Here is a 24750-nt window from a genome sequence, read left to right as displayed (position 1 = left end):
TTTAGGGACATCACTAACAAGCATTATGTGTCAATGTATTCTTAGTTAATTCATAGTGTTGTTGTTTTTTTACACCATAAAACAATAATACATTTTTTTTGTGGATTTCATTTATTTAATATTGAATCTTTTTGCTTTGATTCTTCTCATAATTCAACAGAGGTTTTCAATCACCCCTTTTTATTCTGTCATATTAACAGTTGTTCACTTGGTTTTGTGAATGCCGCATCAGCTTTTTTTGTGCGTCAGATGCTGATTCATATGCAGTACCAAATATATTCCCTCCGCTGCAGAAGAAAAATCTCATAATGGAGAGGCGAACCTTGTCTGAAAAAGAATTGTTTATTTATGAATTATTTTATTTTTTTGGTCTTGTGTGAAAGACGGTCTGTGCTTCAGTGATCACTGTGTGGAGCTGGGTGAATGAATTATTGAGGCTTGGTAGAGCCCTCATAAATTAGGAATGGTGGAGTCTTTGGGCAGGGTGACGGCCACTGCTCTGTGGTGTCACGGCCACCTGCTTCTCTCTCTCTCTCTCTCTCTCTCTCTCTCTCTCTCTCTCTCTCTCTCTCTCTCTCTCTCTCTCTCTCTCTCTCTCTCTCTCTCTCTCAGCCTCTCTCTCTCAGCCTCTCTCAGCCTCTCTCTCTCAGCCTCTCTCTCTCTCTCTCAGCCTCTCTCTCTCTCTCTCTCTCAGCCTCTCTCTCTCTCTCTCTCTCTCAGCCTCTCTCTCTCTCTCTCTCTCTCTCTCTCTCAGCCTCTCTCTCTCAGCCTCTCTCTCTCAGCCTCTCTCAGCCTCTCTCAGCCCTGAGGCCCTTCAATCTCTTTAATGGTTCCACTCTCCCAGTCATAGCAACACTGTGCATTCGAAATCTGGATCTAATTTGTGCATTTGTCAAAACAATGCTTAATTCACTTGGCTCTAAATTGATGTTTCTTCAACTGAAGGCACTTGTATGTCCAATGGGTTGATTTGTATGTCTGCAACTGTTAAATGAAGGTCAAATCAAAACTTTGAACCTTGGAAGGTCTTGGATTTATTTTATTTTTTTAAATAATACACTACTGTTCAAAGGTTTTGGGTCAGTATTTTTTTTTTAAATAATACACTACTGTTCAAAGGTTTTGGGTCAGTATTTTTTTTTTTAAGAAATTCATCATTTTATTCTGCCTATGACAGTAAAGATTTCTATTTCAAATAAATGCTTTTCTTTTCAGCTTTCTATCATCAGATAATCCTGAAAAAATATCATGGTTTACACAAAAATATTAAGCAACAACTGTTTTCAACTGCTTTGATAATAATAATAAAAATAAATATTTATTGAGCAGCAAATCAGCATATTATTTTTTGAAGGATCACTGAAGATTGGAGTAATGATGCTGAAATCCAGCTTTGCCATCACAGGAATAAATTACAGTATAAAATATATTAAAATAGAAAACAGTTATTTTAAATTGTAATAATATTTCACACTATTACTATTTTATATATATATACATTAAATGATTTTTTTATTGTTTAACTTTTGTCCCAGACGTTATAAAAAATTAATTATTATGTTTGCTTAACCCTCTGGGGTCTGAGGTGTTTTCGGGGTCCTTGAGATGTTTTGGCATGCTCTGACATTTGTGCATTTTTCAGTTGCTTATAAACATATTAATGGCACAGGTGAAATTACACTCTATATAGCACACACAGGGCTACCATTATATGTGAGCAACATGTATGTACATGTTTGTATTTTTGAGAGAATATTGTTTATGCGTGGTTATTGAAAAAACTAAAAAATAAATTTTCTAATATATGGCCACAAATAACATACTAAATATCTGTCCACAAGACTTTTGACTAGTGGATGTTGTCGCCTAGAGTATTTGCTTCAAATTGATCTGAAAATCATTCTGGCTAATCATTCACATAAAACAATAGATTGTTTTAAATTGTGAAAAACATTTTTTTGTTTGCAAAGGCAATATGCGGATGGGCGGATCGGCCCAACCCCCTCATGAATAATTAGGCAGTTCTCACCTGAGCAGACTGCATACTAATGAGCCTTTCATTCAGGGGTGTCACACAAGAAAGAATGCAAGGACAATATATATATATAAATAAATAAATATTTATATACACACACACACACACACACACACACACACACACACACATATATATATATATATATATATATGTGTGTGTGTGTGTGTGTATATAAATATTTATTTATTTATATATATATATATATTGTCCTTGCATTCTTTCTTGTGTGACACCCCTGAATGAAAGGCTCATTATATATATATATATATATATATATATATATATATATATATATATATATATATATATATATACATATATATATATATATATATATATATATATATATATATATATATATATACATATACATATATATATATATATATATATACAAACAATCAAAATATAAATGAAAGCCAAAAGCACATTTTTAGTCACACATTTTAGCCATCCACATACCATTTTTAGCCATCCACCGCGGTAAAAATAAACCAGTCGCATTTCAAAGTCGTACGCGAAATGACCGCCAGGTGGCGCAAAGGGACATTTAGCAAAACGTAAGTGGGGCTAATGTCTATTAACAGTAGCCTAAGGATGAAATACTACAATTTATGGTAATTTCCAAATAAGCCTACAACAAATTGTTGGTCATACAGATAAGATATAATCTTTTAAAACTGTAAAAGGTTAAAGTAGGCCTACACTCACAGGCTAAAGACAAAACGTTTTCTCGCTCATGTGAGAATCAAACGTTTGGTTATTTCTCAGTAACAAAATTCATAGCCGAGCGGTAGAACTGATGGTTCATCATCAAGATGACACAGGTTCAAATCCCGCACAAACATGGTCTGCTGTATATTTTATATTTATTATTGCAGAGAGATTTGTCTAGCTCTAAAACTCTGTTACACCATACAGTTTTGTTTTATATAGGCTATATATATTTTTTTATTTATTTATTCCAGGCTCTCACGCCACCCCCCCGATTTCTCACGCTGAAGTGTCAACCCGGTCGGTCAAATTCCTGAAAGATATAGTTTATCTATAGATCTACCTGTTGAGCCACTCGTGATCGACTAGTTATACCGTAAATTAGTTAAAATATCCCGTAATCTATTTAGAGCGAGCGTGCATGCGAGACAGATATTGTGCTCCAAACCGTGCGCGCGCATGGCAGAGAGGTCTGTTCCCTACAACCTAGAGTTTTTAAAAACATGGTTTTAAGTAAAGTGTGATTTGCCAGGGGGGACTGGGATTTCCTTCTGGTCTAAACATCCCTACTTCTGCTGAATTATTTTAATCCCCACACCCCTCCCTCCACAGCTAATCAATGCTATAGGCTACTTCACCAATATCAAATATATAAAATAGAGATATGCAACAGGCACGTTTAAACGAAAAACAATAAAATCAAAACCAGCGTTTCAGTTGTTCATTAGTTCCAGTGGCCTTAATGCATGCACGGCTTTTCAAAATTTCACAAAGCGTGTTGAGATTATTTTGAATGAAATATTGAAGTTTATAATTAAGTGTTTTGGCACACCACGCCGAGTGACCCTATGCATTTTTCTAAAGTCGGGTTTTATTCTGGCATCGTGAGTTAGTGTTCGACAAACGCGGCGGCGCGTTCATTTAGATTAATTTATTTATCTCATTATTACAGCTAAAATAACTTAATAGACGACTCCGTAATTTTTTGGTCATACAGATAAGAGTAGAGTAGCTTACATCGTTCAAAACTGTAAACTTGTATTCATATTAGGCTAACGACAAAAACAGTATATCTGTCCTCTCTGTCTCCGGGAACTGCGCGTCACAAAAATGAACCGAAAGCCACTTCAGCTCAGTCACGATAAGAAATCGGCTATGTCTAAAGCCTTTAAATGTCTAAATATTTAGGCTAATAAATGTTATCTGATTATGTAGGCTAATCCATATGAAAACGAGAGGTACAGAGGATCTACTCAAACATGCGCTTCCCAATGAGAAAATGACAAGACATGGGTGAAAATCTCGCTCTAATTAAATGTAGGCTAAATCGCCCTGAATTAAAATGTAAAAACATAATAATGTATTTGTCGAAATGTTGCGATATTGTTTCATTTAAGTTCATAATTATTCTATAAATGTTATTTAATTTAGCAGCATTACCACGAAGCACCGTGTTTCGATATTTATTTGAATAATACAAAATAAAATAAAAACTTAATTCACAAATTGCATGCCTGGTTGTAAGGATCCAAAGATCCCTGTAGACTTTAATATTAAGTGACAACAAATTCACAAGCGTTTTTTCAGATTATATTTAGTTTTGCTTGGAAAAAGCTGCCCCAAACCAGTTTTATTTCATCAATTATTGAAATAATGAAATATTTAGTAATAAACTTTTATGACAGAAATATCACTAGGCTACATGTAACTTAAATCATTTAATTCCTTCATTATCAACACTGTCTAGAATGGCGATTTAAGTGTGAATTGCGACTTCTCTTTGTGTTAAGTCAGCCTCAGACTCCGATAGCCTGTGGGGGGTTGGAGGGACAGTTGCTGGACAAAGGTGTTAATGTTCCTCTTTCATATGGAGAGTGTCGGATAGCCAGCCTGATGAGCAGGCAAAATTATTGTAAGGATAAATCTGTGTCCAAATGTAGGCCCCATATCTTATTAAATTATAAATATTGTAGTTTATTTATTGTAGCCTATTTAAAGTTTTTTTTTCACACAAAATTTCAATTGAAGTTATTGTAAGGTGAATTCAACAAGGCATGCTGTGTCTTTGAAGCAACAATTAAAGGTTAAATAATTTTTTCGTGATTTGTATGGCTGACACGCAGCGACATATACAGTATTATCAGCTGTATGATGTGTTTTTACCCTGAAATGATTAATTTCGAGAGAGAGACCCGCGCGCGCAGCGAGGGAGACTAAATAAACTTGTTAAAAAGAGATCCAGCGCGAGAGAGGCAAAGAGAAACGCATGTTTTTAATTTAATTATGTTTCTTTGGACAATTTTCGTTTTGTAGGCCTACTGTTTTAATTGTTTAATTTAGCTGTAATTTCTTTGGCAATACAAATTTAAAATGTCGCAAGAATAAGATTAGCCTAGTGTTTCTTATTTTGCATCGCAAAAGAAATAAACTCTAAACAAGATGCAACCCTGTTTTAAATTAAACAATTTAAACCTTGAAATGTTCGAACTTGGTTTCAAACTTAAGTAATTTTAGTGTTCTTTTACATTACACAATAATTTAGCAGACTAAAGACGAGCTTCTTCATTTTCATTTTCTGATCGGCTGACAATCTTCATCAGTTTTTGTCGTTTGTGCAGCGGCTGCGGTTCTACAGGAATGTAGCAAATTTATGTTGTAATGATAATCAAACAAAACTCTTGACTTTAAATAAGTAAACAGATATAAACAGTTACCTATTTAAGCATCAAGGTGGGAAAATATAAACGTAGGACAACATCGGTTAACAACATCTATGATACATTGAGATTCGATCTCGGGTCTGTTGAAGCTCCTCGAAGCTCGTGTCGTTGCGTTGATCACTGAGCTATCGTCTGTACGCTGTTAAAGTTGTAAAGCCTCGTTCATGTAGCCTAAATGTTTTTATTGCAATGTTTTATGTTGAAATGTTTTCATTATTTATTAAATTACATTTCAGTAGCCTAATTTCAGTATTGTGATTATGAATTATTTTAACTACGTTTCACTTGTTGAATTCTTCTGCTACCAGCTTTCAATCGCTCTGAATCAGCGCGGTGCGGCAGCAGATTACGCATTAGAGAGAATAAACCGGAATAAACGAACACTTTTCAGAGTCTATGATTGTAGCGCCTCTTAGCGGTAAAAGGCAGCAAATACACCACACATTTTACCGCCGCGGTGGAACAGCTGATGTGGGCGTTGTCATGGCTTGCCTCGACATTTGCGTTTGAATAGCGCGCGTCGTCCGTGGGCGTGTCAGATTAACGCGTAATGAAGTGTAATGAGCTGGGGGAAAAAATACTGACAGCACTCTCTTTTCATACAGATTGCATAAACTGAGAATATTTGTTTTTTATATAAATTACTTCATTTAAAAGAAGAGAATTCAAGCTTCATAAAGAAAAACCTCTCGTGCCTGTGTGACAAGTAATCGCGGAGTTACAGTTAATCTTAGGACGCGTTTCAGAATGGACTTCACTGACAGAGAGAACGCAAAACTCGCATCATGTTTGTTTTTCTTTATTTGGTGAAAAGCACAACACTTTGTTTTTATTGTGAGTATCCACAAAAAAAATAGAAACTTAACAGGATCTAATGATGTACAACACTTATATGTAAGATCAAAATTAACAGAGTAATTTGAGTCTCTTTTGCACTGATAAGGAAAAAAGTGAGCTGGTATCGCCGGCGAGACCGCCGACCCCAGAGAGTTAAAGTCCCCATGAATTCAAAATTTACCATACTTACTTTGTTTGCCTAAATTGATCGTTTTGTGCTGAACAATTCATCCATGCAAGTCAATCCACACAAAAATTTCTTTTGGCTTCGTAATCTTTAATCAAAATCTGAAATTTCCCCTCCCCTTTGCATTGGAGGACCTTCCCTGATGACGTAGGTTTGACGGTTTGGGTGTCTGCTTAACATCCGTAACCACGCCCCTCCAACTGACAGTATAGACAGGCTGAATGAAAACACCTACTTATCTAGATCCAATCAGGTGCTAGTTGGAAAAAAATCCACGCCCACTATTTTGCCTCATTTAGTATTCCGTTTCTCTCGGAAATACGTCACAACACTGGAGAAAAGTCGTTTGCAACTTCCGGTTCACGGGGACTTTAAAGCTGCAGTCTGGCGTTTTTCCTCTTTGTCGCCATCTCTGTTCGAAATCTGCAATTGCAGTCATTCGCGGAATTATCAACTTTACGTGAGTTGTACTTCAACACCCTCGACACGGCACAGCGCGGATTAACACAATGTTTGAGGAGAGTGTGAGGCTGTCAGTCACCGCGCCGGTGTGGATACTGGCATTCAGAATCACAGATTATTCTTTTTGGAAGTATGACCAACATAAGAATTTTCACTGGAAAATGTCATCTGAACTAGTAAAAAACATCCACCTTTGTTCTGGTTCTGACATTGCAGTAAATCGCGCTGATTAAATCCAACAATCGCTTATAAGTTATCATATCACGCAAAACCGTGCAAATTATACTTTGTTCTCAAATTGTTAATGTTAACAACGTAAGCATTGCGTGACTACATGTAATGTCCTTCCGATATGTATCCTTGTTTTCGCATGGGTCCGGTTGCAGTCTCTTTTTTTCTGTAGCCACTCCGAAGTCCGAACGAAGTCTTTTGCATTTTACAGCGGGTGAATGTCCAGTTGTCACTGATGATTGTTGTTTGAACCTTTCTGGATCCGCCATCAAATTGATAAGTTTAATTATATCAAGTGCAGTGAGAAAAGGCTATAAATCTCCACCTCCAGCATCCCCACACGCAATATAGCCTACTAGCCGAGACTCCTTCTTTCTGTGTACAGATGTGACGTAATGATGCAAAGACATGCTCGAATCTCCCGCGGAAATCCACCAGTACCACTGGAATTAAAAACATTATTACAAGCTTACCGCTTTGAATCGAGCTAAGGCAAGCAGATAGTTTTGAACACTGGCTGGTTATGTATTTTCTCAAATATGTATTTGTAACCAATCACTTCAATATGCCGGAGGGCTTTAGCATTTATCAGCGAGCGAGCTAGCAGGGGAGTCTCGAGATATGCCAGGTTATCCAGGTATATAGTTTAAAATATTAGAACTGACCCCCCAGCGTGAGTTTTTCAAGGCGACCGTTATTTAGAACTTCTCACTTTAATGTTTCCATGGTGACGCGTCATTGTTTGTCACGTGACACAGCGCAACCACAACAATGAATGATGATCTGCTTTTATGTTATTTTTCCTTTTTTATTAAAAATATTCACAAATGTATTAGCAATAGCATGAAACACTGATATTCCGATTGTCAAATATGTGCAAGTGGATGGGTTTTGTTGTTTAAACATCTTTATAACGATCGCGTTAGTTGAGCTGTATGCACAATGGGCGGCGCCATTTTAGTTTGTTTTACAGTTCAGAGAATCGGATCTGTTGGATTTACAACAAGTCAATTCATCCACTTCTCACGAAATACATGAAAGTAAGTGGCCGGTGAACTGGGAGAAGAATAGGGTAAAATGTAAAGCTACTTACACAATGTGTATCTGATATGAATAAAACGTGTCGTCTTATTATAATGGAAAGGATTATTGTTGCCGCTTCCATAGACATCAGTATGTATTTTACAAACTCAAAATCATTGTTTTGCTAGTACTTATGTGCATTTAAATGTCTGAAACCTAAAATAAACATTATGTGGTTGAAAACACTCAATAGTTGTAATATATGACAGCACTGAGTGTCCGTCTTGGCTCAGCGCCAGCCAACGCGCGAAATTTAGCAGTTGATCACGTGATGCACTGACCGTTCTAATCACACCGGTGTGATCGTACGCGTGAAAGGGTTAATAATAGCCTATAGCAGGTGTACGATGTGTAGTACAATATTATGAAGAACTATGCCTTTCTCCACTGACGTTTGGAGTTGTTTAAAGCGTTTCGGATGATTATTGAAATTCAAGGCAGCTGTCTGACTTTGAGATGGTGAACGGGAACATGGTTTGTGTAACATTAGCAACACATAGCTGTTTGATAACATAGTCAAGCAAAAATGCTAATCATATTCATTGCCGTTATGTGTCCAACGTTGTAAAGAGCGATACTGTGCACTGTGCAGCGTTTACCTCAGTAAATTGGCAAGTGAATCTGTGAGTTGGCGTGAGTGGAGGGGGGGCTAATTAGCATATTCAAGAATCTGCGTGTACTAAATGAAGCAAGGGTGTAGAAGTTGCATTCAAGCTAATTTAAGGCATGAAGATTTTTTTTCACAGGATTTTTTTTTAAATATGTCATTTTGATGATCAAATATGAGTTTTAAGGGATACACTTATTGACTACAGGGACTTTTAAGAGAGTTTGTTTTTATTTGTCTACAGGGTCAAAATTGCCAAGTTGAAGAAACCCATACCATGCTACCACCATGCAAATACATATCAAAAACATTACCATCGTACTTTTTGGAATGTTTTTTTAATTGAAGTTATTTTGTTCATTTTGTCATGTTTTACTGTTAATCAGATGATATTTGTGATTTTTAACTCGCCATATTTCTTCTATTTGCACTGTGTGCCACTGCTCTATATAGACTATATAAATCCGTCCCTCTGGAGAAGCATTCAAGCTAATGGATGAAGCATTTACTGGCTGTAGTCTATTAAACCAACCCCAACTGAACCACAGGGACCTGTGATTTTATTTCGATCCCACCACGACTGCGGTTAGCCATTAAAGTGCCAAATACAGCTACATATCGTGATTAATAACTTATAAAGATAAATTTCACAATAAAATAAAAACAAAATAAGCTGTTAGATTCTCTGATAAAAGTGCCACTTTGGCTAATGTAACACTAGAAGCCTTGAAACAAAAGCTAATAGTACATTTGACTCTCTCTCCAGGGAGCTTGGTATCAAATGTGGATAATGCATCTGCTGCCAGCCTCCTGCGCTTGCCTTGGGCCCAATAGATCACCGAGGTGTACGGCAGAGACAAAGAGGAAATCCCTTCGTTTGACCTGGCCGCTCCATGCCTGAGCCCAGAGAACCAGTGTGCGCGCTTGACAGGCTCAGCTGATGTCTCTCTGATCGCTGGAGGAGCCGAGGAGCATGTGTGGTTATGTAGAGGATTAGCTCTCTCCATATGGCCCGGCCACTTCAACCCCACGCAACATACTGTAATTACAGAGCACAGCCAATATGCTCTGAAAGCCCTCTCATGGGAATTCGGAGGAATGCTGCAAAATCCTGCACTGCGTTCCAGTAGAGACTACGGCCCGTGTTTGGAATTGTGAGTTATTTATTTAGATTTGAGATATTTATTTATTAGTCATTTTTTAAATAAATGAATAAATATTAAAAACCTAGATTAACTTGTTGATTTTTTTATATATATATTTAGATTATTTGTTTATTTATTTATTAAATATATTACAAAAATCTACTTTATTTATTTATTGTTAAATATTTATTTCAAGATATGTATTTATTTATTTTTAAATTAAATATAATAACAACCTAGATAAACTACTTTATTAGTTTATTTATTTATTCAGATATTTATTTATTCATTTTCAGTTATATATTTATTTTAATATAAATATATACAACTATAAACATAGATAGCTTATTTATTTCTAGATATTTATTTATTTACATTTTTATCTATTTAATTCACTAATCTAATTTAGCTAGGACATTTTAGAGTATCGAGTCATTGCGGTGAAGTGCGGTGACACTCATTTAGTGAAGTAATTCTACACTGCTTAAGGTCAAATTGTGATTGTGTGATGTGAATATATATACAGGTGAAACTCGAAAAATTAGAATATCGTGCAAAAGTTATAATTTTGATGATTATGCCTTACAGCTTATGAAAACCCCAAATTCAAAATCTCAGAAAATTAGAATATTACATGAAATCAATAAAAAAGGGATTTTAAATGCAGAAATATTGGCCCTCTGAAAAGTATATTCATGCATATGTATATAGTTATATATACTAAATATATTAGTTTCACCTTTTAATTTGAATTACTGAAATACAAGAACTTTTGCACGATATTCACCTGTATATATATTTTTTTCATAACATCACAGTTTGGATTAAGCTGCAATTAACTCAAGATTAAGACAAAGAAAAAGATGTTGCAAATTTCCTGCCTTTCCATCTTAGCTCAGTTAAAGGCCATGAGTGGATGTTGTATACGTCAATTTATCAAGCTTTGCTTTGGGTTCACCGGGTTACTCAGACGCAAAAACAAGGAAAACCCCCTTGAGAGGACAGGTGGGGGGAAAGAGAGAGTGTATCTCAGGGAGGTCCTTTATAGTGAGGTCTGTGCTTGAGTGGTTCCCATGCCAACAGTGAGTGGAGTGGTGTTTGGAGCATGCTCAGTGAGGAGCTGGCGGCTGTAACAATAGCTGAGAGGGCTAAAGCAGCTCACATGCTGTATCTCACCAGACTGGAATAGACCGCTGCGTGCGCACTGCTCATTCTGCTGACATGGTCTGCCTTCTCGTCTCCTACCTGACGTTTCTGCATGAGAAAGAGGTATGTAGCTCTAGATGGAGAGTGGGGGGGATTTTGACTATTTTTACAACTGGTTTATGCTTTTAAAAAGCATTTATTTTGTGCTTGTTGAATGGGATGATTTGTATAGAAATGAATGAAGGAACATATGTTTTTGTGCCGGGATGAAATCTAGTGTATCCACTGATAAGTTACATCTTTTTTTAATTAATATTTCAGTAAACATATGCAGTTTATTTATGTGATTTCTCATGGTTTTTGAGTGAAATGCCACCCGAGGAGATTTCCATTTGGAATATGCAGAGCAGACTTGCTGAACAGTACAAGAGAGCAGTGTGAATATCATTTGCATACTTCTGCTTATGACATTGGACAGATCTGAAGCGGAGGATAGACCTCTGGAGGGAGAGAGAGAGAGAGAGAGAAGAGCTGAATACATTTATACTCGCTGCTCTGTCACACGATCCTTCTGTTGTGTGGAGTTGTCATGCCTCACTGACCCCTTGACGTGTCGTCGTGACGATGGGAGTAAGGGGTCAGGCTGTTTCGTTGTGACAACACAGGAATACTAGTTTTGAGCCTGACCTGGTCTACCACCGTGCACTTTAACAATACACAGAGCACAGGCTCGCTGGAGATGTAGCCGTCTGCCCTAATGAAATGCTTCGTTGATTTATTGTGTGTTGTTGTGTGGGCACTGAGCGCTATACAGAACTTGAGCCGGGATGCTCAACACCATCAGCTTAGTGTCTGGCGCACATGGGAAAAAAATGGGCCAGGTTGCTCCTCAGCAAAAAGCCCTCAATATTTTATCTAGTCGGACAGTAGAGCGATAGAAAGAGCGAGGGTATCTCAGTGGACAGGAAATTGGAAAATAAATTGAAGTGACACTTGCAGGTTTGCATAGTATCCATCAGGGGATAACGCCTTCTCTGTGGAGCTGAAAGGTTGGGTGGGCATCTGATAATCTGAAAAGTTTGCTTTGACTAAAGGGTTTTGTAATTTAAAGAAGTAAAATAAAAACTCTGGCATCATTTAGGCTACTCTACCTCATGTTTTTTTAAACCTGTATCCGTGGAACACAAAATTTGTTATTCATTTCAGTGTTTCCAAGCTTATCTTTTCGTCAACGTGAAAAGCTATCATATGAGTTCGGAAGACAGTAGACAAGTTCGATGAACCACTTTCCTGTTGTTGTTTTTTCTTTCTTTTTGGAGTTTGACAGCACCCGGTTACCATCCATAGTCATTGTATGGAAAAGAGCAGATTCCTTTTATGTTTTATGGTAAAAAATAAAGTCACACTCTCGGAAAATTTGTGCAAGAATTGTACTTTTAGGGGTACAACAGCTTGGCTGAAATCGCATACTCTCTGAGTACTTTGAATAAGTAGCCTAATTACTTTGCAACCATTAAAAACGTGTGTTCTATATAACATGAATGTGTGTAGAAATTCGAACGTACAATATTCTTCATGTTGCCACTGTCACATGACCTACCAGCGTCAGTTGCATTGCTTCACTGCCGTTCAAAACTCCTCTCCCGCGTGGCCTCATGGGATAGTAAAGTGTCCATTTGATGGTGGATGCACAATTTAAAATCTCTCTGGAAGTAGTAGGTCATCCGGGTACTGTTTGCCTACTGTTTTATGGATACTTAGAATTCAGATATAGGCCTAATTCTCTCTTTTTGCCTTTAAGGAAATATGCATATTTGGATACTGCCCTAGTTACTGCACTATAAAAAAATATGATCAATACAAGTCTAGACAACATATGTTTTTACATTTACTTTAACTGGGAACACTTTACAACAAGGTTTCATTTGTTAACATTAGTTAATGTATTAACTAACTTACGAACTAACCATGAGCAATACATGTGTTACTGTATAATTTGTTAATCTGTTAGATGATAAAAATACAGCTGTTCATTGTTTGTTCATTTGAGTTCACAGTGCATTAACTAATGTTAACAAATAACTTTTGATTTTAATAATGTATTAGTAAATGTTGAAATTAATATTAACAAAGATTAATAAATGCTGTAGAAGTGCAGTTCATTATTAGTTCATGTTAACTAATGTTAACTAACTAAAATAATTTCAACTTATTTTTAAGTTACGAGATTCAACTACATTTTTTTTAAGTCAGTTAAATATAATTTAAGTTAAAATGATTTGTACAGCCAATTTGATTATACTTAAAAATTTAAGGCAGCAACTGACCTAGATCTTTGTACCTTATTTACCCCTAAAAGGTTCATAATAGTACATTATGGGTACATATTAGTACTATTAAGGTACTAATATATAAAGCACAAAGTTTTCGCTTTAAGGATATTGCCTCAGTGTTGTACCACTAAATTAAAATTTTTTGCCAATTTTTTTCCCCTGACAGTGTCATTTTAGAATGGCCGTGAGTAAATGGTGGCATAATTCATTAAAGGCACAATATGTAGGTTTTTTTCGCCACAAGAGGGCGCAGTTTCCAACAATAACAAAGGCGTAGGTTGATGACGCAGTGATGAGCTGAATGATGGGACTTGCTGTCAAGCTGATGGATCTAATAATGTTTATGGATGAGTGCAAACATTCATGTTTTTTAACATTACAGTGGTACGAAGCAGGTCGCGATTGCTAAAGAGACAGATATCACACGCGAGTCCCGCGGAGTTAAAGGAATAAGGACATTTAATTCTACCGAACTACCCGCAAGTGCTGGATTACTCACACAGGTCAGTTTATTAGACGAATTAAACTTGTGAGGTAACACAGCGCTGCTTCACTTGGTCTAACGTTACACTATCACACTAAACGGCATTTAAATGTGTGTTGAAAGTTACAATGTTATACTACGTGTTAGTTCGTTTGCTATACGAAACTAGCAGTAAGCTAGATCAACATTAGAATAACATACTGACCATATTCTAACATTTCATCATGTTGAGCTAACGTTATATAACATTGATTTGTTTAATGTACATTTGCTCACCTGTCTAATAAAGCTGTCAAGTCGTGACTCGTGAAGCTCTGTCAAGTCCAAGTTAGTCGCGGACGTGGAGCTCTCGGCATCTCAAAAACGCCACGCTGATATTGATCCTCATTTTAGTTCTCCTTGTTTGTCCCAAAGTCTGCTTGCCATGTCTATGTTTGAAAGAAACAAGAACTGCGTGCCGCTAAACGTTACGCACTACGCAGTTGTCCACGTCTGTCGCCATGGTTACGTCATGGCTATGGCAGTATGAACGAAAACCGAGGATAGCGCGGATATTGCGTCATTGACAGGCAACATTTTTTTCCGGGACGGCCACTTATTTAAAATAGGAATTTCTCTGAAATAAAAAATCTTTGGAGACTTTTGGGATATTGTAAGTACACAACTGCAGGAAATATATCACACTGTGCAAGTGATTTTTGGATATTTTATTACAAAATTCTTACATATTGTACCTTTAATTTCTCAGTGAACTCTTCCATAAAAATGAATCCATGTAAATCATTTGACTTGTAAGATAACCTTCATTTTTGTCTCAGACTGTCTGTACCTAAATAGTTTGAGGCAAGGTTCACATTTATTTCAATGCAGAATGCTAAGCATGTTTTTGGATAAATAAAAGGTCTGCTACAGTATGTGAACTGCCAGAACTTGGTTTTGTTATCTGGAAGAGGAGACAGTTATGTTGCAAAGTATGTGGGGCATTGGCATTGAACTGCCATTGTTCATGTGTGATGAATGTTTGGAATAATTATACTGCATCAGAGAATGCCAGTAAACCAGCATTATACCATCTCATTATGGATCGAGCCGAATCAAAATGTGATATAGGTTCACATTGGTTTTGTTTATATTTGGTAACAATTTACAATAAATTTCCATTTGTTAACTACATTAGTAATGTCATTACAACATTTTTTTTTTTTTTTTACTCATGTTGGGTTTTCTAAATGGAGGCTTTTGTAATCTTGCTGAACTGTATTCTGTTGCTGCATTTGTGGGCCACGGTCTCATTCAAATGAATCCCCTTTGAAATGGAGATGATTCTGCCCAGTGTTCATCTTTCCAGTTGGATTGGATATTTTCCTGTGAAAGTTGCACCAGCCTACTGTAAGCGGAGATGACAGCTGATCAATTGCTGTCCCCCTCCTGTTCTAATTCCTAATCCCCCTTTCTCCCCCCGTCTGTCCTATCCTGCTCTCACCTCATCACCCCCCGATGAAAGCCCATTACCGGCCAAGTGCCTCTGACGGAGATTGGGGCACCTTCACGTAGAGATCCGCTGCTTTGATCCCTTCTTCATTCACAAAGAACAACAAAGGAGCTGATGTGTGTGTGTGGGAGGGCCCCTAAAGACAGGGTTGTGTGGGTCTTGTGATGTTCTCCCAATGGATGGTGATTAGGGCTCATATGGAGCTGTTGAAATATGACAGCCACAGGCAGCTCCTGAGGACATCGAACAGCCCTGCTCTACTGAAAGAGAAGTGTGATGCTGTTGTTCATCATCCATTTAATGCCACAGCCCATAATGTAGTATAGATTGCTATAATGACAGAGTTATGCATGGCTGTGTTACCAATACTTATTGTCTGTCATTTTGAAAATGATGTGTCATGTTTTATGTATAAATAATACAGTAAACTAAGATCTATTGAAATAAAATCTCTACTGACTTTGGCTGACCCACTACCGTTCAAAAGTTTGGGGTCCGTAAGGTTTTTTTATTGAGCAAGGATTCATTAAACTGATCAAAAGATATTAAAGACTTTTGAATCGTTACCAAAAAAAAGGTGCTATTTCAAATAAATGCTGTCCTTTTGAACATTCTGTTCATCAAAGAAGCCTGAAAACATGTTTTACTGTTTCCACAAAAATATTAAGCAGCACAACTCTTTTCAACATTGATAATAAGAAATGTTTCTTGAGCAGCAAATCATCATATTAGAATGATTTCTGAAGGGTCATGTGACACTGAAAATTCAGCTTTTCCATCACAGGAATAAATTACATTTGAAAATATATTACATTTGAAATTAAATCGTTATAATATTTTACAATATTACAGTTTTTACTGTATATTTGACCAAATAAATGCTGCCTTATTGAACAGAAGAGACTTCTTTCAAAAACATCTTAATTCCCAAACTTTTCAAAGGTTGTGTACAAATGTAGATTTGGAGAAAGTAAGTTTTGTCACGAAAACATTATATTTGAAAAGCCAAAAGTTAGCTTTGTTCCCTCTTCGTTGTTTTAGTAATCTATGAACCCTGTGGTGCAGGTTCTTGGATTTGGGTTTGGATTTCTCTCACAGGGTAAAATGAATAGGGTAAATATTTTAGCAAATAACTACTTATTTGGTTTATTCCCTAAAGCTATGGTCTGGACTGGTTAGAGCTTTGCTCCAGGATTGTGAAGTTCAGGACAGTGTAATGAGAGAGAAATGAGAGCTATCATGATAGCATCATTTTCTGTTTAGCCCATATCTCTGTCTCTCTCTGCCACAGGGCCATTTGCTTCTTACAGCAATCCTGCCTTATTACAAGCGCTGTTGCCTATCAGCGGAGCTCCAGGGATGCTCTCTCTCTCTCTACCTCTCTCTCCTCTCTTCACCGCTCATCTCTCATCGCTCATGTCTCCTGCTCTCCACACCTAACTCTTTTATCAGGCTGTCTGCTTTCACCTATCAATCACTCTTTCCTGTCCTGTCCTATCCCATCCCTCTTTGTCGTTGGCACAGTTTTCTCGTGTTATATTCACAGTATTTCACACTGAATTCATAGCCCTCTCTCTTTCTCTCTGGTTGATAAGTGTGAAGTCTGCTGGTTCGTAGGTTGTTTTTGTTATTGTTACTGTTGCCAAAGCTGCTGGTGTCATTATCCAATGAAAACACAAACAGAGCCACACTTAGGATGAAGAGGGAAGAGCCCTGAACTGACTATGACAACCGATGAGTCTATCTGCTTTTAAAAACAAAAATAAATGATTTACTCTGTTATACACTCACCGGCCACTTTATTAGGTACCCCATGCTAGTAACGGGTTGGACCCCCTTTTGCCTTCAGAACTGCCTCAATTCTTCGTGGCATAGATTCAACAAGGTGCTGGAAGCATTCCTCAGGGAGTTTGGTCCATATTGACATGATGGCATCACACAGTTGCCGCAGATTTGTCGGCTGCACATCCATGATGCGAATCTCCCGTTCCACCACATCCCAAAGATGCTCTATTGGGTTGAGATCTGGTGACTGTGGAGGCCATTTTAGTACAGTGAACTCATTGTCATGTTCAAGAAACCAATTTGAAATGATTAGAGCTTTGTGACATGGTGGAAGTAGCCATCAGAGGATGGGTACATGGTGGCCATAAAGGGATGGACATGGTCAGAAACAATGCTCAGGTAGGCCGTGGCATTTAAACGATGCCCAATTGGCACTAAGGGGCCTAAAGTGTGCCAGGAAAACATCCCCACACCATTACACCACCACCACCAGCCTGCACAGTGGTAACAAGGCATGATGGTTCCATGTTCTCATTCTGTTTACGCCAAATTCTGACTCTAACATCTGAATGTCTCAACAGAAATCGAGACTCATCAGACCAGGCAACATTTTTCCAGTCTTCAACTGTTCAATTTTGGTGAGCTCTTGCAAATTGTAGCCTCTTTTTCCTATTTGTAGTGGAGATGAGTGGTACCCGGTGGAGTCTTCTGCTGTTGTAGCCCATCCGCCTCAAGGTTGTGCGTGTTGTGGCTTCACAAATGCTTTGCTGCATACCTCGGTTGTAACGAGTGGTTATTTCAGTCACTGTTGCCCTTCTATCAGCTCGAACCAGTCTGGCCATTCTCCTCTGACCTCTGGCATTAACAAGGCATTTCCGCCCACAGAACTGCCGCTCACTGGATGTTTTTTCTTTTTCGGACCATTCTCTGTAAACCCTAGAGATGGTTGTGCGTGAAAATCCCAGTAGATTAGCAGTTTCTGAAATACTCAGACCAGCCCTTCTGGCACCAACAATCATGCCACGTTCAAAGTCACTCAAATCAACTTTCTTCCCCATACTGATGCTCGGTTTGAACTGCAGGAGATTGTCTTGACCATGTCTACATGCCTAAATGCACTGAGTTGCCGCCATGTGATTGGCTGCTTAGAAATTAAGTGTTAACGAGCAGTTGGACAGGTGTACCTAATAAAGTGGCCGGTGAGTGTATATATAACATGGCCTACAGTAATTGTAATAGTTCTCGAATGAGTAAAATTGAGGTTTGTTGGTTCAGCTATAGCCTAAATGTTCCACAAATCATTATAGCTTTACAAAAGCACTGGGGTGGTATCATGGTGCAGTGATGGCATCTGATGAATTTACTATGGTATTTTGGTATATGGGTAGTTGACATAAATAATGTGGGATGTTCTGTGGTGTAACAAGCTTTACTCAAAATGTATGAAATAGCATTTTGCCTATTCTTTTTATTATGCGTGTTTATTTTATGATCTCATGTTAAATTATATTTATAAATTCATTTGTCAGGCTGCAAGTCTATTTAAAATGAACTAGTGATGTCAAAAGCTGATTTAAAAATTAGGGTGATATGGGCAAAAAAAATTTGTACAAAAAAAAAACTTTATTTTTGGGGGGGTTTGCGCACAAAAAGTATTCTCGTCGCTTGATAAACGTAAGGTTGACCCATTGTAGTCACTTGGACTATTTTAACGATGTCTTTACTACCTTTCTGGGCCGGCAGATGCAATTACCTAGAAGCATATGGAGGAGTGGGACAGCTCTCAGATTTCATCAAAAATATATTAATTTGTGTTCCGAAGATGAACGAAAGTCTTACAGGGTTGGAACAACGTGAGGGTGAGTAATTACTGACAGAATTTTCATTTTTGGGTGAACTGTCCCTTTAAGGGTTGACAAGTTCACGGAACTAGTTACATATACATTACCATTTAAAGTTTAAGAATTTTAAATAAATAATTAGAAATTAATTAATTTATCCATCAAGGGTGCATTAAAACGATCAAAAGTAACAGTATATAATGCTATAAAAGATTACTATTTCAAATAAATGCTGTTCTTTTTAACTTTCTATTCATCAAAAAAATGCGAAAAAATGTATCATGGTTTCTTCAAAAATATTAGGCAGCACAACTGTTTTTCATCATTGATATATAAAATGTTTCTTGAGCACCAGATCAGCATATTAGAATGATTTCTGAAGGATCATGTGACACATAAATCATAAAAAATATATTACAATAGAAAACATTTACTTTAAATTGTAATAATAAAACGAATCGGTTACCTAACGTAACCTCGGTTCTCTCTAGATGAGGGAACGAGTATTGCGTAAGCTAGCTTACGCTACGGGAAAGATTCATCTTGTCTGAGAATTTGAAGCCAAAAAATTATCCTATAATTTTGTATCCATTGTCAACGCAGTTCAGCTGCAGCAGACCATGAGCGGGCTAGCTAGCAGCTCATTGGTTCGCTCACAGAGAACTGCTTAAGCCTATGAGGAGACGCGAATGAACTCTCGGCCAATGAGAGTCTGACCTGCTCTCATTGCGTCAGAGCCCGCCGAAACGGGCGTGGTCAGAGAGTATAAATTAGCGTCCCAGGCTGTAAACTATGGTTTTCATAGAATGAAGCGAGAACGCTAGGAGCACAAGCACGGCCAGGAACGCAATACTCGTTCCCTCATCTAGAGAGAACCGAGGTTACGTTAGGTAACCGATTCGTTCTCTTACGAGAGGTTCTCTCGTATTGCGTAAGCTAGCTTACGCTACGGGAACACCTGGTCAACGCTGTGCGTGCTAAGCATCCACTATGAGTCCCAGGGGAGACCCCGGGGAACCCTTATGAGTGGGAATAATTATATGTACCTGTGACAAAGGCCAGCAGAGCGGGCCGGAGATTGTGTAGTACATAAGCACATGATAGAGAGGGACAGAGCGAAAACCGGTCTGTGTGAATGACTCCCTATAGTGCAGCTCAACCAGAAGAGCTGTAACATACTAGACTGCTAGTAGTTTAGCCTGCAAGGCGGGAACTTCCAGATTGTAAAATCTGACAAAGGTGGAGGGGGAAGCCCATCCCGCTGCCACACAAATGTCATGAATGGAAATTCCGCTGGACCATGCCCACGATGAGGCCATGCCTCTAGTGGAATGAGCCCTGATGCCCAGAGGGCATGGCAGGTCTTTTGATGCGTATGCGGCTGCAATGGCATCAACTATCCATCTGGATAGAGTCTGTTTCGAGGCAGCCAACCCCTTGGTGCTGAGCAGTGCGAGTAATGTATAATCTCAGGGCCCTGACCGGACACAGAAGATTAGAGTCAGATTCGCTATCGGATGCAGGCAGAGCCAATAGGGAAATAACTTGTGCCCTGAACGGGGTACCAATCGCTTTTGGGACATAACCATGTCTAGGTTTGAGAATGACTAAGGAGTCATTGGGCCCAAACTCGAGACAGGAAGCGCTAATGGACAGCGCGTGAAGGTCTCCCACACGTTTTACTGACGCGAGCGCGAGCAGAAAAACTGTTTTGAGCGAAAGGTATTTGAGGTCCACGGTGTTTAGCGGTTCGAATGGAGGGGCTTTCATAGCTTCGAGAACTATGGAAAGGTCCCAAATCGGCACCGAAGGGGGGCGTGGGGGGTTCATCCTTCTAGCTCCTCTGAGGAAGCGGATGACCAAGCCATCTTTGCCCAGTGACTGGCCGCGCCGGGGTTCAACGAACGCTGCGACGGCTGCCACATACACCTTGAGAGTGGACGGGGACCTGCCCTTGTCCAACATCTCTTGGAGAAAAACTAGCAAGGAAGGAACCTCGCATAACCGTGGGTCCAAGTTTCTGTCGGTGCACCATTTAGAGAACACAGACCATTTAGACGCATAGAGCCTTCTAGTAGAAGCCGCTCTAGCCTGCATGATCGTGTTTAACACTCCCTCTGGCAAAGCAACGGGTAGTTGTTGATCACCCACGCATGTAGCGCCCAGCGCTCTGGGTGGGGATGCCAGATCGTGCCGCGAGCTTGGGAGAGGAGATCTGCTCTGATTGGAATGGGCCACGGGGCTGTCTGTGACAGCTGAGTGAGCTCCGGAAATTAAGTCTGACCCTCCCAACGCGGGGCTATGAGGAGCACCAAGTGGCGTGTTTCCCTGATTCTCTGAAGCACCTGTGGTAGCAGAGAAACCGGAGGGAATGCATAAAGCGGGCGGCTGGGCCAGGTCTGGGCTAGCGCGTCCTCGCTCTTTGAGAAAAATATTGGGCAGTGGGTGTTCTCTTCTGAGGCGAAGAGGTCCACCTCTGCTCTGCCGAATATTCGCCACAGCTTTTGGACTGTAAGAGTGTGCAGGGACCATTCCCCGGGGGGAATGGGGTTCCTGGACAGACTGTCTGGACCGTCGTTCAGATGACCCGGCACGTGCGTCGCTCTGAGCAAGAGCAGGTGACACTGAGACCAAACTAAGATGCGTTCTGTCAGCCGGAAGAGATTCCTGGATCTGACTCCGCCCTGACGGTTTAGATAGGAGACCACGGCTATATTGTCCGAACGGATCAGCACGTGGTGACCGTGAATGCGCGGAAGAAAGCGCGTGAGCGCGTTCTCGACCGCCAGCATCTCCAAACAGTTTATGTGGAGGAGGCTCTCCTGAGCTGACCAGGGGCCGAAGGCCGGTGAGCCCTCGCAGACCGCACCCCAACCCGTGTTGGATGCGTCTGTCGAGACCAGGTTGATAAACCTGGCCTTCGAAGGCGAAACGTAAGAATGGCCTGTGAAGGGGATTTATCTGAATCTGAAAATAAGCATCTTTCAGATCTAGTGAAATGAACCAGTCCCCCTGGCGCACATGCGCGAGGAGTTTTCTGATAGTGAGCATTTTGAACGGTCTCTTCATGAGAACTTTGTTCTCTAGGTCTAAGGTCTTTGAGGTCTAAGATTGGTCTGAGGCCGCCGTCTTTCTTTGGAACCAGAAAATGACGGCCGTAAAACCCCGACTCGCTCATAGATAGAGGAACTCTCTCTATAGCCCTTTTGCACAATAGTTTTGCTATCTCTGAACGGAGCAGTGTCACTGCTTCTGGGTTCACAATAGTTTCTAGCCGCGCTCGAAAACGTGGGGGGCGGCGGTGAAACTGTAAGCGATAGCCTAGCCTTATTGTGTTTAGCACCCACTGGGAAATTCCCGGAATAGCTTCCCACGCTTTGAAGCGTAACGCTAAGGGGTGAATGGCTACATGGTCCCCGTTGCTGCACATAGCGGGCTGCGCGAGCGCGCTCATAGTGTTTATGACAGCGGGACTTACACTCAGAGAGGAGTTTAAGGGCCGTGTAACAGAGTGAGCAGAGGTGGGACGCGCACACGGGCTCGTGGGCGCGCTTATGCACTCTGAAACTCGAGCAGGTTGGAACCGCTTTATGAGAGTGGGCTCTGTGAGAAACACGGGAACTGAAATGCTTTTGTGTATGAGTGAACACAGTGTTGTGGGCACATTTTCTACACAGGAGGCTTTTATGCTCTTTTTGAGATTTCTCTGGGTCGCCGTGAAAACGGCGTTTGTGCTCATGCAAGCGGGAAAGGGGACCGGCTTGGTAATGGCGGGGTACACTGCTGTAGTAGCCGCGTGAGCGGGGACTAACAGAGGGCGAAACTTTGACGGTGGTCCGGCCGCGGCGGGAGAGCGCCGTCTTTTCCTCAGCTGTGCTAGGCAGACTTCGAGTGATCAGGTTTCAGCGTGATCCTAGGCCGAGGCCCCCGAGGAGGCGGCGGTCTGTGGCGGCTGTCAGAGCGAGAACGAGGGCGGCCGCCCTGGCGTCGCTGAGAAGTCTGACTGTGCTGAGCTGGGCGCTGGAGTGGGGCTCGTGCAGGAGGCTGGTCACGTGAGCGGCCTGCAGAGGAGCTAGCGCGACGAGGCAGAAAAAGATTCATGGCCTGGGAGGCTTTCTGCACTTCGGAGAAACGGTCAACGATACCCGTGACAGCAGATCCGAAGAGGCCGGATGGAGAGAGCGGGGCGTTGAGAAAGGCGGCGCGCTCAGAATCTCCCATGTCGGCGAGTGTGAGCCACAAATGTCTTTCAGACACACAAATGGCGGCCATGCATTTCCCCAGGGCTTGAACAGCAGATTTTGTAGCGCGAAGGGCAATGTCCGTGGTGCTCCTCAAATCCGCGACTGTGGGGGGATTTTTTCCGCTCTCGTCCCATTCACGAAGTAAATCACCCTGTAGTATCTGAAGGACGGACATGGAGTGAAGTGCAGAGGCTGCTTGGCCGGCGGCTGAGTAAGCGCGGGCGTGAAAGCTTGAAGTCGCTCTGCAGGCTTTAGAGGGAAGCACAGGTGATGAGCGCCATCTCGTGGAAGGCGGGCATAAATGTGCGGCGACCAGGTCCTCTACAGGGGGAATGGAGAGATAGCCCTTTTCTGCGGCTCTGTCCACAACGCGAAGCGGGGCGGAAGAGTCAGAGCGAGTTCTAGCAGAGAGCGGGGCATTCCAGGACTTCGTGAGTTCCGCGTGCAGTTCAGGCAGGAAGGGCGCGGCCCGTTTAGTGACGGGAGTCGAGCGCTGGCGGAAGTAGCTGCCGTCCATACGGTTGATGGTCTGCTCGGGGGGAGGGGACCAATCGAGCCCGAGGCGTTCGACGGCCTGTGAGAGGAGGCGCACTAATTCCTCCTCGATTCCAGCGCGGGTCCCAGAGGATTCTCGGGCCGAGGAGGCGTGAGAACCGGACCATTCCTCACTGTCTGAAGCGAGAAGCGAACAGGTTTCCTTGATGTCCGCGGCGTCATCCGAGGCGACAGAGCGGCCACTCGGCGGCAACTGTATGTCCGGAAGCGGCGGAGAAGGAGAGCGGGAGGCGACAGGCTCCGGCGGGATGAACGCTTCTAGCTGGGGTTCCGGTGGCCTCTGAGAGCGGCGTTTCTTCTTCCGCGGCGAAGTCAGAGGCGGCGCGGAAGCAGCTTTAGTGGCCTGAAGTCGAGCCCGCAGGGTCGACAACGGCATGTCCTCGCAGAGATCGCAGCCGCCATCGGCGAGGGCGAGCTCGGCGTGCTCCAATCCGAGGCAGAGAGCGCAGATGACTTGGCGGTCTCCAGTCTCAAGGGGAGAGCGGCAAGAACCGCGGGAGGATTTACGAGACATCTTTAAAAAGACGCTCGGCTCTTTTAGATACAAATAAGTATAGGAAGCTTTTTTGTAAAAAGGATACAAATCCGTCGGATGGCGCTAGCTCGCAGGACGGCTGAAGGTGGCGAAGACGGCCGGCTTCCTCAGTCTCCCAGATGCTCGCTAGAGTTGCTAGACATTTTGAGAGGTTTTTTGACAATTCAGGGCCGGGGGGAGCTCGTTCCGCACATCATTGCACATGCGCAGTCCTTTCAGTTTCGGTTTTCAATTCGATCAAGTGTTTATATGTTCTCTCGATCGGATTAGAAAAGAAATAAACCTCCCCTTTCAATCAGATCGAAATTTCG

At 40.9% G+C, this 24750-nt stretch overlaps 1 protein-coding gene across 1 annotated transcript in view; it reads left to right on the top strand.

Moving 5' to 3' along the window:
• The first annotated feature begins 11161 nt into the window (after positions 1 to 11161).
• si:dkey-91i10.2 (uncharacterized protein LOC555224 homolog) overlaps positions 11162 to 24750 on the top strand; it is a 38152-nt gene continuing 24563 nt past the window's right edge. The window contains exon 1 of the mRNA XM_056251897.1: positions 11162 to 11293. The gene's annotated coding sequence lies outside the window, so the exon portion shown is untranslated. The remainder of the gene's footprint in view (positions 11294 to 24750) is intronic.

The sequence above is a fragment of the Rhinichthys klamathensis genome, unplaced genomic scaffold (assembly GCF_029890125.1).
Source record: "Rhinichthys klamathensis goyatoka isolate OS25496 unplaced genomic scaffold, OSU_Roscu_1.1 h1tg000090l_1, whole genome shotgun sequence".
Classification (NCBI taxonomy): Eukaryota; Metazoa; Chordata; class Actinopteri; order Cypriniformes; family Leuciscidae; genus Rhinichthys; species Rhinichthys klamathensis.
This window is presented reverse-complemented; position numbering and strand designations above follow the sequence as displayed.